The 14,200-nt window shown below is 46.5% G+C and overlaps 1 protein-coding gene across 4 annotated transcripts in view; it reads right to left on the reverse strand.

The window, feature by feature from the left end:
* The window catches only part of SNX14 (sorting nexin 14), a 647,427-nt gene that overhangs the window by 579,952 nt on the left and 53,275 nt on the right, over positions 1 to 14,200 (reverse strand). The window lies entirely within an intron of this gene.

Raw genomic sequence — 14,200 nt, forward strand, 5'->3', positions numbered from 1 at the left:
CGCCCATAGCTTGGGGGAATGTATGAAAAAAATCAGCCGGCACCCCGTCTGGGCCCGGAGCTTTATGCTTGGTTGTGGCCAGAATAGCTTCCTCCACCTCTGAGCTAAGAAAATAGATGGGAGTGGCGTCCAAGGCCACCGAGGGCCCAACTTGACCTGCCAGATCATTATCCCCATACACCTTTTTAAAATGGTCCAACCATTTATCGTCCGGGATGACACAATCCATGGCCTCATTATTTTGGTCAGAGAAGAATGGCTGTTTAATTATTTCCCAGAATTGCCGGCTATCCTTCAGGACGGCCACGGAAAGGAGACTCTCCCAGGCTTCCCGTTTGATGTTATCTTGTCTGGTTTTTATAGCTAGCTTGTAATTTTTCCTCAATCTGACAATGTCATCCCTTATCCTAGGTGTTTTCTTCAAGGCTGATATCAGGGACCTATGTGCATTTGAGCAGGAGACGTCAAACCAGCGCTGCTTATTTGGCACTCACTTCCTGGGTTTTGCCAGAAGATCCCGCGAGACCTGCCCACAAATCGTCTCAAAGGCCCCTATGATTTCGCAGTCCTGAGCATGTGGATTTTGGCACACTGCCACCTGTGCCTCAATTTTCGGGAAAACTTCCGCATAAAAGTTCTCCGGAACCACCTTAGCCCATTTAACTCTTCTGCCCTGGTCAGAAGTGCGCATGGTATGCTCCGATCTAACTGGCCCCGGAATTGGCCCCATATAATCTCCTCAGGCTACCTCGAGTAAGACCGGGTTGTGGTCGCTGTAATGAGAGGGCACTGTACGGTAGGTAGTAACCCTGTTTAGGATGCCTGGTGTGACAAAAATATAATCAATTATGGATCCGGGGTTGGTACCCGTGAAAGTAATTATTCTAGGACCCCCCTCCGGTTCATATAGATTGAAATTGGCCAAAAAGTCTTCTAGCTCCTCCCCTGCAGTGGTGTGCTCGAAGTGGGGGCCTTCGGGACCTTCACCACCTTCCTTATTACTTGTACCGCACACTAGCTTACAGGGGTGGATATTAAAATCACCCAGCAGTATATACTCTGTATCGAAATATGTATTCTGACTGACTAACGTTAAAACAGCATCTAGGCTAGCAAGGTTGCTATCGCAATTGTCCCTATTCCCAGAGTTATAAAAGTTGATATATAAGGTCCTCCTGGTGGGACTAATTTCCCTTTCTACAATAAGGATGTTGGGCGAGACAGTACTAATCTGTCTTGGGAACCCTTCAATTCTAGGGAAAATAAAAATAAAAGACCCCCCTTGGCTCTGCCAGCACAGCTAGGGGTAGCCGCTTTGGCAAAGCTGGTAACCCCATCCAACCAGAAATTAGCAGATGTATCCCAAGTTTCCTGAAGGGCGATAACCTTGTGCTCCGACACAAAACTAATCCACCCCTTATCGTTACGTTTGGAGTTAAGTCCAGCCACGTTCCAGCTTAGTAACTTACATGCGCCGATCGTTCTGCTCCCTACCTCCTCTGTCGCGCCAGTGGGGTCACCAGATAGTCAGTCTATGTCCTCCAAACCTGACAGGGGAGCGAAGCGGATTGCAATAGCCAATACAGGGCCCTCCTGAGCGTTCTGGTGGACACGGGGTTGGCTAGTTAATGGGGTATTTGGGCACCTCGGGGTTGTGGGAGTGTGTGGGAGTTAATCCTGCCCTCGCCTGGGGATACGCGCCCTCCCCCACTGCTGGTCCCAGGGCCTCTAGATTGCAACATGCGCCCAGGAGGAGGGTAGAAAAAACCCAGCGGGACAGGTCTTACTCGGTCCGATAAGGATATGTCAGACCCATCCCAGAAAAGTCTATCCGCTAGGTTAGCCTGCTAAAATTAACAACCACACAATCTCCTTGGGTAGATTTCCGATGTTTACCAACTGTCATAACTCAACTTACCATCACAGCCGATTAACAAGCCCTGAACTCATGGCCTGCCATCACCACCATCGAAATAGCTGTTCTCATATAGATCCTCTACTCGGGGGCAACATCTGACCCTTGCCCCCACAATGCCTTCATCAAAGGACTCCTACCAATCACCAAAGCACTAACAAATGCCTCCACCGGCTCAGCCAAGTTCCCGGACACCTGGAAACACTCCACTGTTAACCTAGCTACGTTTTGCAATTGAAGACCCATCTCCCTCCTACAATACACGAAAAGGTCTTAGAGAAACTAATCAACAGACGCTTCACCAACCACCTTAGCAACCACCAGCTCCTGGACGCCACGCACTGCGGATTCAGGCCCAAACACAGTACAGAAACACCACTCATCACCGCTGCAGACAACATCTGCATGATCCTTGACTCACTCCGTAGTCACCAGCAATTTAAGCTATGGGAACACTCTAAGATCACCACGCAACTCACTAGAAGACTAGAAACTATCCAGAAATCAGCAGCCAGTTTCATCCTCAACTGCCCAAACAGAACTCACATCACTCCTCAAGGACTACACAAATTAGACCGACCTTTCTCAACAATTGCATCTCTTACATCGCTCCTAATGCGTGCAATAACCTCCCACTTTAGATCAGAGCCTCCTCCTCCAGAAGGAGCTAGCTTTTCAATTAACCAACCTACCATAGGCAGGGCTAGGCACAAATAGCTGCTCAGCACCAGGATACCCTCGAGGGTGATGGCACACTTTACAAATACACATAGCATAATATAATGTCAGTCGCAAAAAGATTGGGATGACAATGCAAGAGGCAATTTCTGACACTTGAAATTACTCAGTGTTTGGGGCTGTTCCTGACGTGGCTGGGCGCTTCTGCTCCTGGAACTTTGTTGGATTTTGCTCCCCTGTTCCCCGGTCGCAGCACCCGCTCCTCGGCTGCTGCTGGACCCCGGACCCGCCCACATCGCCTACACCGCTGCGGGACTGCGAGGCGATCTTCCACACCTGCAGCCTCTTCCGGCAGCAGCAACGCCCCCACGCCTGGCTCCCGAATAAACTTTTACATGCACCCGCTGCGCGGGTGCTACTCAGTGTTTGGGGCTGTTCCTGACCTGGCTGGGCGCTTCTGCTCCTGGAACTTCGTTGGATTTTGCTCCCCTGTTCCCCGGTCGCGGCACCCGCTCCTCGGCTGCTGCTGGACCCCGGACCCGCCCACATCGCCTACACCGCTGCGGGACTGCGAGGCGATCTTCCACACCTGCAGCCTCTTCCGGCAGCAGCAACGCCCCCACGCCTGGCTCCCGAATAAACGTTTGCAGCACCCGCTGCGCGGGTGCTACTCAGTGTTTGGGGCTGTTCCTGACCTGGCTGGGCGCTTCTGCTCCTGGAACTTCGTTGGATTTTGCTCCCCTGTTCCCCGGTCGCGGCACCCGCTCCTCGGCTGCTGCTGGACCCCGGACCCGCCCACATCGCCTACACCGCTGCGGGACTGCGAGGCGATCTTCCACACCTGCAGCTTCTTCCCGCAGCGGCAACGCCCCTTCGCCTGGGAAGATAAAATCAGTCTACCCGTCTCGCGCAGCGGGACGCGCGCGGGACGGAGCTCGGGCGAAGAGCGGGCCGTTTGAGGTCGTTCGAGGTCGGTAGAGACCGGGCCGGGCCCCCACTCTTGTAAAATACACTTCATCATAAACCGGAGTAATGTGTACAAGAGAAACCAGGAGCAAATCATCCTTGGCTGCGGCTGGAGCCAATAAAGGTACTATTGACAACTATTTTGTCAAAGCCGGATCACTTCTGATCGAGGAAATAGAAGTCTTGGAAAGACGAATCTCCCAAGAAATAGACTGGGTGAGGAGATCTTCATTGGGGCCAATGGCCCATGCGAGAACTCCGGATGGGAGGTCAGCACCTATAATCAGTGTACCGAGGGAAGTGGGAGGAATTCAGTCACCCAGTGTCCAAACTACTGACCCAGACTTTATAATCGAGGCCCCCAGTGACCTAGATGATATGAGCTTAATGGCCCTTCCTAATGCTCACATACCTCAACTTGCACCAGGAATCCTGCCTACGATACCCGATCCAAACACTGAGCTAGTTAACGACAAAGAGACTAGCTCTGATAGAGCTAGGGGGGTCAGGGAAGGTGCAATCCAAAAAAAGAAGAAAGGGGGACAAAACAAAGAAGGTAGTAGGTCAAAAACATCAAAATCCAAACCGCCGAGGGGGAAACGGTTCGAAAGGAGAGATTACTAGCACTAACACAGATAAGCCCAGTATTACAACTTCACCTTCGGCTCACAGTCATACGGCCATCACAGCTGCCTTAAACACTACCTTAGAGGACAGCTCCAGTGATGACATCTCACTGGCGGATATAGGTACACTGTTTAGGTCCTTACTGAGCCCCCTCGAAGCTCGACTGATCAAGATCGAAGCTAGGTTGGCCAATATTGAAAAATCTACAGTGCAACTAGCTGATTCGATGAAACTCGAATTCAAAGGAGCTAAAGGGAGCCCAGATCCTAAACCCAAGAATGGAAGTGAACCTACTTTAACCCTACAGAAAAAGGGCACAGCAACTGTCACGCAAAAGTCTCAATCCAATCATCCCAAGACACCGCAAATTCAGGACAATTCCAACACAAATACCGCCACACCAAAAACCCAGCAGCCATCGATACCAGTTCTAACTACCAATCCCTCACCTAAAGAATCCGCTACAATCCCCTCAGTCGCAAAGGGTGAAACCACACTTCTAGGGGAAAAACAAAACACTCTCCGTAAACCCAAACCTGTCAATCTCCCTCCGGAGGCCTCCCCCTATACCATGATTCTGACAGGGGTCCCGGAATTAAAAATCTACGGTAATTGAATCTACTTCTTCCCTCACTAACAAAGTTATTAGCTGGTTATCCACATACAGACCACTCTCGCGTGGAACAACCAGCGACATTATCATGGTCAGGCGGGCTCCCTGGGTGGGATACTCCAGAAAATCAATTAGAGGAGACTGCGTCCTGGTCACTTTCAGAGAGCTGGGCACAGCAGCTTACATCTGTGCTTGGGCTTCTGATGACCAACGCAGTAATATTCAAGCCCTCCCGCTCTCATTCTTTTATCCCTCAAGTCTATATAATTTGGAGGATCAGAGAAGGGGGTATCACCAAGAGTTGCTGGATGATTGGGGAAACTGCCGCAAGGAGAGAAGTCTACCATTCCATCACAGGGGAAGACCTTTTGACAACTTTTCACAGTATGGGGAGGAGATGGGCTGGGAGACCAACATCAGAAGAAGGGGAGGAGGAGGGGGGGGGGGAATTATGAGAGGAATCCAGGGGCCTTATAGAATGCACTATCCAGCCCCAATTTCCACCCACAATAGATATAGCAGTCTTGAAATGATAGATTGACGTCCTGAGAATCAGGGGAGGGATCTCTCTGCACCTGATTGGATAGGGAACAGCACATCTGTGGAACAATCACTATATACAAGGACACAGAATGAGGGTTCACCGAATCAAGTGCTGGAGCCTGCTCCAGTGGACAAAACCGAGATTGTCACCAACACAAGGCTGGCCCGGGGGCATTCGCCTCCGCCCCAGATGTCCACACAGGAGACTAATGATGTCAACTCCACTGTCATAGGGCCATCTATTCCCAAGTCACATCCCATTACCCTGATTTCATGGAATGTTGCTGGATTGGCCAGTAAAATCGACTGCCCGGAATAGGCTTCCTTCATTAATTCAAAAAGTATTTTACTCTTTCAGGAGACATGGGCCCGAGAAGAACTTACACTCCAGGGATATGCGGCATTCTCGAAACCCGCTAAGTGGGGGGGGCGGGGTAGGCCATCTGGAGGATTGGCAATTTGGGTTGCTTCAGACTTAGGCTGTCAGGCAAGCTGTCTGAAGACAGATTCCGATGATATTCTAGCCGTCCTATTAGAGTGGCCAAATTCCACGAAATTGGCCGTAGTAAATGTATATTCAAGACCGGTACCCATGTCAAAAGAATCTAAGACCATAGAGGAACTCTCCGTGTTCCTAGATGGCATCCCATGGGAACTCCATTGCTTGGTGGGAGGTGATCTAAACTCCCAGTATGAACCACTACCAGGCCTGCGTGATGGTCCCTCTCTCGAGGAAGATTCACGTTGGCTAGTTCCAGCGACTGTGGCGCCCCCTCCCAGAGCTTGGTCTCCGCTCGCCCTGCAGATAACTGCCCTCACCCTAAACCAAGGTCTAAGGGCCTGTAACGGGCGTTGCAAATCAGACACGCCAAGTACTTGCACCTATAATAAATTGGGTAGCGAATCCAGACTTGACTATATCCTCGTCAAACTGTCAATGTGGTCACAAATAGTTGACTTTAAAGTCATTGAGAGAAGGGACTGTGACCACAATGCTCTGGAACTCCATTATGCCTTACCAGGCAACGAAGATAAACCGCTTGCTCCGAACAAAGAGAAGTCTGGCCTTCTCCTAGCAAACAACCGGAGAAGAGTTAGGTGGGAGAAACTGGTCACTAGCGGTGATATGCTACCAAAATTATATGCAAGAATCACCCCAATTTTAGAGAGGGCCTTCCTAATAGGGGCGAAAGCTGGAGAAGGAGGGAACAGAGAAAAGTCGGCCCAGATCCACGCAGAACTAATTAGTACCTTGGAGTTGGACCTATTTTCAAAAGGAGGGGCCAATAAAGGAGCCTCAACCGAGAGGACGTGGTACAATGTTACATGTAGGGATTCGAAAACCAAATTGCTACTTGCAATTAAGGAGCGCAAAGGCAGGGAGGAAATCAAAACCTTGAGAAGGTCCCGCAAGAAGGTCCTGGCGAATGCCAGGGCCGAGTGGGATCAACAATACTGGGAGAATCTCTCAAGATCGCTTGCCAACAAAGATTCAAGCAAATTCTGGCGAATAGAGCCCAACATAGCTCCCAGCCTATGGCAGAGCCACTTTCAGTCATTGTATTCAATGGAGGAAGGGGCTCCGAACTTTTCATTTAATATGATAGTGCCTGGTCCAACGGGAGACCGTTTCACTGAAAAAGAGGTGAGGGAGGCTATAGCTGGGCTATCCATAGGCAAAGCCCCTGGTCTCGATGGGGTACCCGGCGACCTATTCAAGCAGGAACCAGGGATATGGGCCCCATATTTAATGATGATATTTAACGCTGTTCTGGGCGGGATGGAGGTGCCGGATACTTGGCTGGGAGCAGAGGTGGTTCCAATATTTAAAAAGGGCTCCCCTCTGATCCCAGCCAACTATCGTCCGATCAGTCTCATCGATATATCCCAAAAGCTATTCGGAAGACTGATTTTGGACCGGCTTCAGCATTGGATGGAGGAGACGGATATTCTGACTCCCTATCAGGCGGGATTCAGACAAGGGGTCTCGACAATAGATCAAATTTTTAGGTTAAACCTTATATACTGGAGGACAGCATCAATCGAGGGCGGCACCTTGTACACAGTTTTTGTGGACTTGCGTGCCGCCTTCGATTTGGTCCCCAGAGCAAAACTGTGGAAAGTCTTGGAGGAGATGAATGTCCCTGGTGATATTTTGGCAATCCTGATGAGACTACATCACAACAACTATGCCCGAGTTAGGTGTGGCAGAGGTGGCAATTTAACCTAAAGGTTCCCCGTTCGCAGAGGAGTAAGACAGGGCTGTGTGCTCGCACCGACCCTGTTTTGCCTCTTTGTGAACGGGGTAATTGCCCACCTGACCAGGATTCCCAACACTGACGGGTAATTGCCCACCTGACCAGGATTCCCAACACTGACGCTCCAAAACTGACTGGCAGCAGGGTGCCGGCAATTATGTTTGCCGATGACACCCTGCTGCTGTCCAAATCCCCTATGGGCATTCAAAGAATCCTGGACGGGTTTATGGAGTTTTGTGTGGCGAGGGGACTCGAAATAAACCCACAGAAAACAAAATATATGATCCTCAATCCCAAGCCCCTTAATTGGCCACCGCCCAAGTTGGGAACTGTTCAACTGGATCGGGTGCACACAATTGAATACTTGGGGATCACCATCAATGAAAGTTTAACATGGTCCGCTCACCAGTCAAAAGTAAACATCAAACTGGCACAGTTGGTGGGTGGTACCATGAGACTAGTGAACAAATCACCCTACCGGCCCCTTACCCCAATTATTTGCATTTACAAGGCACAGGCTCGGGGGGGAGTTATATACGGGGGCGAGCTGTGGGGTTATATCACATCATCCAAATTATTAACTATCGAGAATAAATTCCTGAGACAGATTGTTGCTCTTCCACAGAGCACTCCATTACTCCCTCTTAGGTTGGATATGGGCCTTCGGCCCATAACGGAGGAGCTGGGGCTTAAACCTTTAGCATTCTGGCGGCGCATATGGAGCAGTCCAGACCTTGTAACCTATAGAACTGAGTTACAGGAATTTTTACAATTGCCCAACGCCACAAGAATACCCTGGCTGAACTATATTAAGAGAACTTTTGAGGCAGTTGGACTTCCTGAACTTTGGCTGGACCCAGCAAATATTAGTATTAAGATCCCCAAAAAAGTGCTCTCGAGAGCTTATTACAACTGCATGCTCTCCAGAGCTGTTGAAGGCACACGTGATGGATCACTATCCAACCAGTTTATAAATATTAAAGACTCTTATCAACTGGAAAGCGTCCTAGATGCCATGACTCCGGCATTAACCAGGAAACTATTTCTCCAATGGCGATATGGAACTCTTCCCTTGGCATCATTCACAGCATCATGGCCTTCCCACTCCTCCACAGAAATTTGCCCGGCATGTGCCCACCCAAAGGAGAACGATGTCCATGCGGTTTTCTTCTGCCCGGCCTATGGGAGGAGAAGGAAATACTGGCTAGTTCCCCTCCTCAGAAACTTGGGGTTCAGAACTTTTCTACCTGCTTACAGGGTTTTAAAGTCAGATCTAGCTCCCACTACAGTTTTTGCACTATCCAAATTTTTAACTTCAATGTGGTACGTCCTGAGTCTCCAAGTCTCTTTAAGCAGCGAGATCGGACAGATTTGAACATTTGTACGCCTTTTTAAAAACAAAAGATTTGGATCACTAATGTTGTTTAATACGTTTTTAAACCTCTTTATAAGTGTAATATAATGTATATCTTTTATGATCATGTGATCGAAATAAAGATTTTTCGAATCGAAATTAAATTTATTATTGCGGAAATAATAGAAATCATTGTAAAGCAACACAAACATATAGTTCCCACGAATAAATAGATAACACCCACTAAAACACCATTGCCTAATAATAAGATTGTATGCAGTTTAAAAGACTGACACTGTGGTAGGATTGTTATATCACTTTGATGTGTAAAAACAGCAAAGCGTTTGCACTTTAACTCAACCCCTAATACTAACTTAATCCTGCTACTACTGTGACTAATAATCATATACAAGCCATTTGGGGATTTGCTCATCGGTGACTGGGTGCTGACAAAGCACTCAATTTGTGCTCAAAGGCTGAACCTTTCCATCACAATTTTCATGATTTTTATTAGGCCTCTACTTAATTGCCTATCTGAGCTACTAAAACACTGACTTACAGCAATGGTGCATCTTCTGACTCTCCGATGCCGTAATGATGGTTTTACTGATCAACTCTTTCTTGCTGGAAGATTGGGCACCAGCACAATATGTGTGTCCGGTTTTTCGGTCTATAATCGAAAAACCTACAGCTCTAATGCAGCCTGTTTTTTCTTTATTGTTGTTGCATTTCGTGTTGCTGTAAACCTATCAAATCACAGCCGGGCATAATCCTTTTTGAACTTTAGTGGCAGTACCTCTGTAAGATATGTTAAACAGTTCTGTTGCATTTTGAAGATGCATGCTATTAGGAAGATCCAAGAGGCAGCTAAGTACAGTAATGGGTGCTTAATTACGGAACAAGTCACAATGAGGTAACTCCAGCAGGAGCTAGGATGTAACCAGCTCACCCCCAATTATAGATAGAAACTCTAACTTACGGGGACAGAACATTTACACTACGCTAGAAGAGAATACATACCAGGCTAGAAAAGAGGATAGGATACTACACATCCCACCGCCTCACAGGGACAGCTGGAGAACAAATTACAGTAACCTGAAATAACACAATAAACAAAACACATAATAGCCAACTAAAAGAAATATACTTAATTGACTTACAATTCACACATATTGCTGCAACACAGTAAAAATTTAACATAATCAACCACAGACACATCATACAAGGAATTAAGCCCAAAACTAAACACCACAGTAGACAACTTCACACAGGACAAATGGCAACACACCCAAGCTCACACAGGGAACTCAACTGCACGCTCACACACAACCAAAAATAACCTCAACACCAGTGATCTGCATGGGCCTCGCATACAGTGGAGTATGTACTCGCCAAACAAACGGCACACAGGAGTACAACCTATTGGAGTACACAGACTCTGCACAAAGAGCACATCGGTCTTTAACCCCCTGTAGTGCGCACCCTACATACAAATAGAACATCAGAATAAAAGCCACTAGAGTATGCACACTCCATGCAATTGCATACAGCCATCACCCCCAATAAATTAAGTAGCCTCCATGCAAACAGCATACAGGCATTCAATCTAGTGGAGCATGCACTCTCCATCAAACAGCACCCGTACACTCAACCCAGTGTAATACACACCCTCCACACAAATAGCACATAGGCATTCAACCCACTAGAGTAAACACCCTCAATTCATAAAGAACACAGGCCTTCAACCCAGCTTAGTAGCACACTCCCTGCAAACAGAACAGGCGCCTGCACTCCCTACCATGCAGCTACAATAAAAAGTATGCCAATTGACGAACTGTGTACAGCGCTACCCTACCCTCAGTACACTCAACACTACACATACTCTCCATCCATGGACACACACACTAAAGTTACACACAGTAAACCACTGCAAGCAACCCAGCATTCAAACTGGCAATAAGTTGGGTGATAAAGGATATATATTGTATTATGCACCAAATGAAACAGATTTGCACAAAAATCCCATACACGCCAAACCCACCTACAGTAGAAGTAGTTGAAATTAACCCATGCATGAGCGTAAACATTGGTTTACTTCAGCAAGGGAGAAAATTCAGCACTAAACTGTGCTTAAACTTACGCATTGAGAACTTATAAACTCCCTGAGGGATCGGTATGAGAATGCATATAGACTTCATGGACATATAAACAAGAAATGACGCTTAGACTCCCATAAGACATTCCCTTGGTCTATAAAGTATATGTGATTTAAAATAATGCAGCTGTAGCTGCTCCTACAAGTCCAAGAGTCCTAGCCTGACAAAGAATCTTTACCATCTTTTTTAATGTTAGCGGGTTTGTGCATCGAGCAGGAAAAAAATTTGAAAAGCTGAACACTGGTTTCATTATCCTTTGTGAATGAGACATTTTCTCTCTAATCGCAGTCAGTTTCTCAAATGACAAAGAAACCAATCCAGAACAGTTTATTTTGCAGGTGATGAAAAAGAACCGGTCAGTCCTGCTTCAGTTTTGGGTACTGCACTTTTAATTTTGTTTGCCTAATTCAAATCACAAGTACTTGAAGTCCAAAAGGCTGATTGTATATATGATGATGACACAAGTGGCATCTGTTTGTGCTGAGAAAGCACTGCACACCAAACCGTCCCGTCCGACGAGGTGAGCACACACAGTGCCGCGCTTAGATTCAAACACCTGCTGAAGTTGCGCTCATTCTGCAACGACATGTACTCACTGGCCGTTGTTTTTCCAGTAGGTCATGTACAACTTGCCAGACCACCAAAAAACAAAGTGAAAGCAAAATCCCATGGGTGGAAGTACTTCAGAGAGTGCTTATAAACAAGCACGTTTTAAGCTACACTGAGCTTTTTAGGTCGAGCCTGGGTAGCGCATGCGCTACTCTGCTAGGCATGATGTATTGAGGTAGGGATTGAAGCTCCGCCCATGTCCCGCCCTTCTTTTCAATGGTCTCCTGTTAACGCCCTTGCGAAATGTTGCTTTTCATTCCTGAATAGGCTTGTTAATCCCTCCTTGCCTTGTCTGCATTTGTAACCTCCCAGAACGACTTGGCTGTGAGCACTATTTTGTTCAATGATTTGCCCCTATTCCACCCACTACGTCACAGCCCACCGCCTCCTTTTATTTTAATCACTATTGGTGGTCCACTTTAACTATAGCGGCTGCGCCTATTTAATATATATATATGGTCTAAAGAAAGGGGCTCGGCCTCCATTAACGTGAAAGCACAGCATGGGGCGATTTGACACAAAAATGTTTGCAATGCAATAGGTCTCGCATTTGCGAGAGTTTAAGTTATGGCATTGTAAATGCCAATAGTTCAAACTCTCGTAAATGTGAGACCTACTGCATCGCAAATGCGTGTTTTTAATATTATACAGTTAGCATTTTGTGATCACATAGCAAAGCAATTTCGTTTCTATTATAACTCCAGTCACTGTACAGCAGTACAACCAACTCCCAGCAGCACAGTGCAGCTCACCTTCACTGACTGGGACAGAACACTCACACCGATAATGTCACACATTCCATATGACTCACCATTCCACACCAGGCTAGAAAAGAAACAGGAATGCACATGTTCCCTGGAACAGACTAACGCATTAGGAGGCTTGATTGAAAGTCCAAGTATGTATATAGTTGGGTATTTTTATTATGATTTTTTGGGGAGAACACGAGACGAGCTCCAGGAATGACTTAATATATACAGTTTTGATGCAAAGACAAACTATTGTTGAAAACTTTTAGCTCTCCGAAGAGTACATATGAGCTTCCATGGTCTTTCACAAAACAACAGCACAATGGAACAATGAGATTCAATGTGCAGTGTTCATACGGAAGGAACGACCTTAAAAGCAGGTCTGTCTGTAACAGGGTACATTAATGATGTATGCCATGCTTGACGGATGGACTCAAAATCAAACAAATATATCTGCCGTACGACAAGTAAGGTACCTAATATTTAACAGAAAAGGAGTCTCAACAACTGTGCTAACCATACAAAAGCAAAAATGTTCCTACTGTAATGTTAAAGCATAGTAGACCATATTGATTGGTCCCATACAGTAGACATACAACAAGGACCAAATACACAAAAGCTTTAGGGTTTGAGACTGAACAAATCAGAAGAATAGTACTGCAGGTGTGCAGACTTGAAGAGAAGGTTGTTTATTGTTACCTTGTGAAGCCAACTTGGAGACATTTTAATCATAAGAGAAGACACATTTTGCATTTTTTAATGTTGTTAGAATGTACTGACAAATGAATGGAGATTTAGTATCAGTTGTGCTATGGATTAGGATCCCTCCAGATGTGCTCCTTACAGCCGCTGTCAACAGTTTAACACTTTGTTACACATGTCTCAAAAGATGCAAAGCTTTATTGGGTAGTATTTATATTGACATTTTTCTTCTCTGAACATGTAAATACAAGTTGCATGAGAACCATACAAGCGTAAACATTACAATGTGGAATAAATTCCAGGAATATCTTAAAAGCTTCATGATGTAACATACATATTGAATCAAGCTATTAAAACATACAAAGCATATATTCTCTCCAGGCATCTCATTCTTCCAAATCATACCATGAAGATGCTGAGGAAGATTTTCAAATGGCTCCCAATCAGCACCCAGAAAACCATCATGTATGTATGTCCTGGTCACAAGCAAGCTGGACTACCAGCACACTCTCTATGCAGGGACCAACTCTCAACCTCCCCCGCTGCACTCACATCACACCACACCTCAAGTAGCTTCACTGGCTTCCCATACACAAACGAACACGATTCAAACTCCTCACCAACATTTTTAAGGCACTGCATAATACTTGCCCAGCATACCTTAACAATTGCATCTGCTTTCACAAACCTTCCAGACACCTCCACTCGTCCAGAATCCAACTTGCGCAAATCCTTGCACATATGAAAACCCAGATTCAGTGGTTGAGCCTTCTCCTACACCGTCCTAAAGTGTTGAGCAACATGCCACTACACATAAGAGCCTCCTCCTCACTTCTTGAATTTCGCAAGAAGCTCAAGTCTTTGCTTTTCGAGTACTCCCACTAGGCCATAGGTTTGGCTAGGCTCACACCTGCTTCCGTGTGATATTGCTCTCTACAAATTTGCATAGCATAACAGGCTTTGCATTTCTTATAGCCACCATGGCTTCTCAAATCCTTCCCTCCACCCTTTCCTTATGGCCCTGGGATTG

Source organism: Lissotriton helveticus, chromosome 6 (genome assembly GCF_964261635.1).
Source record: "Lissotriton helveticus chromosome 6, aLisHel1.1, whole genome shotgun sequence".
NCBI lineage: Eukaryota > Metazoa > Chordata > Amphibia > Caudata > Salamandridae > Lissotriton > Lissotriton helveticus.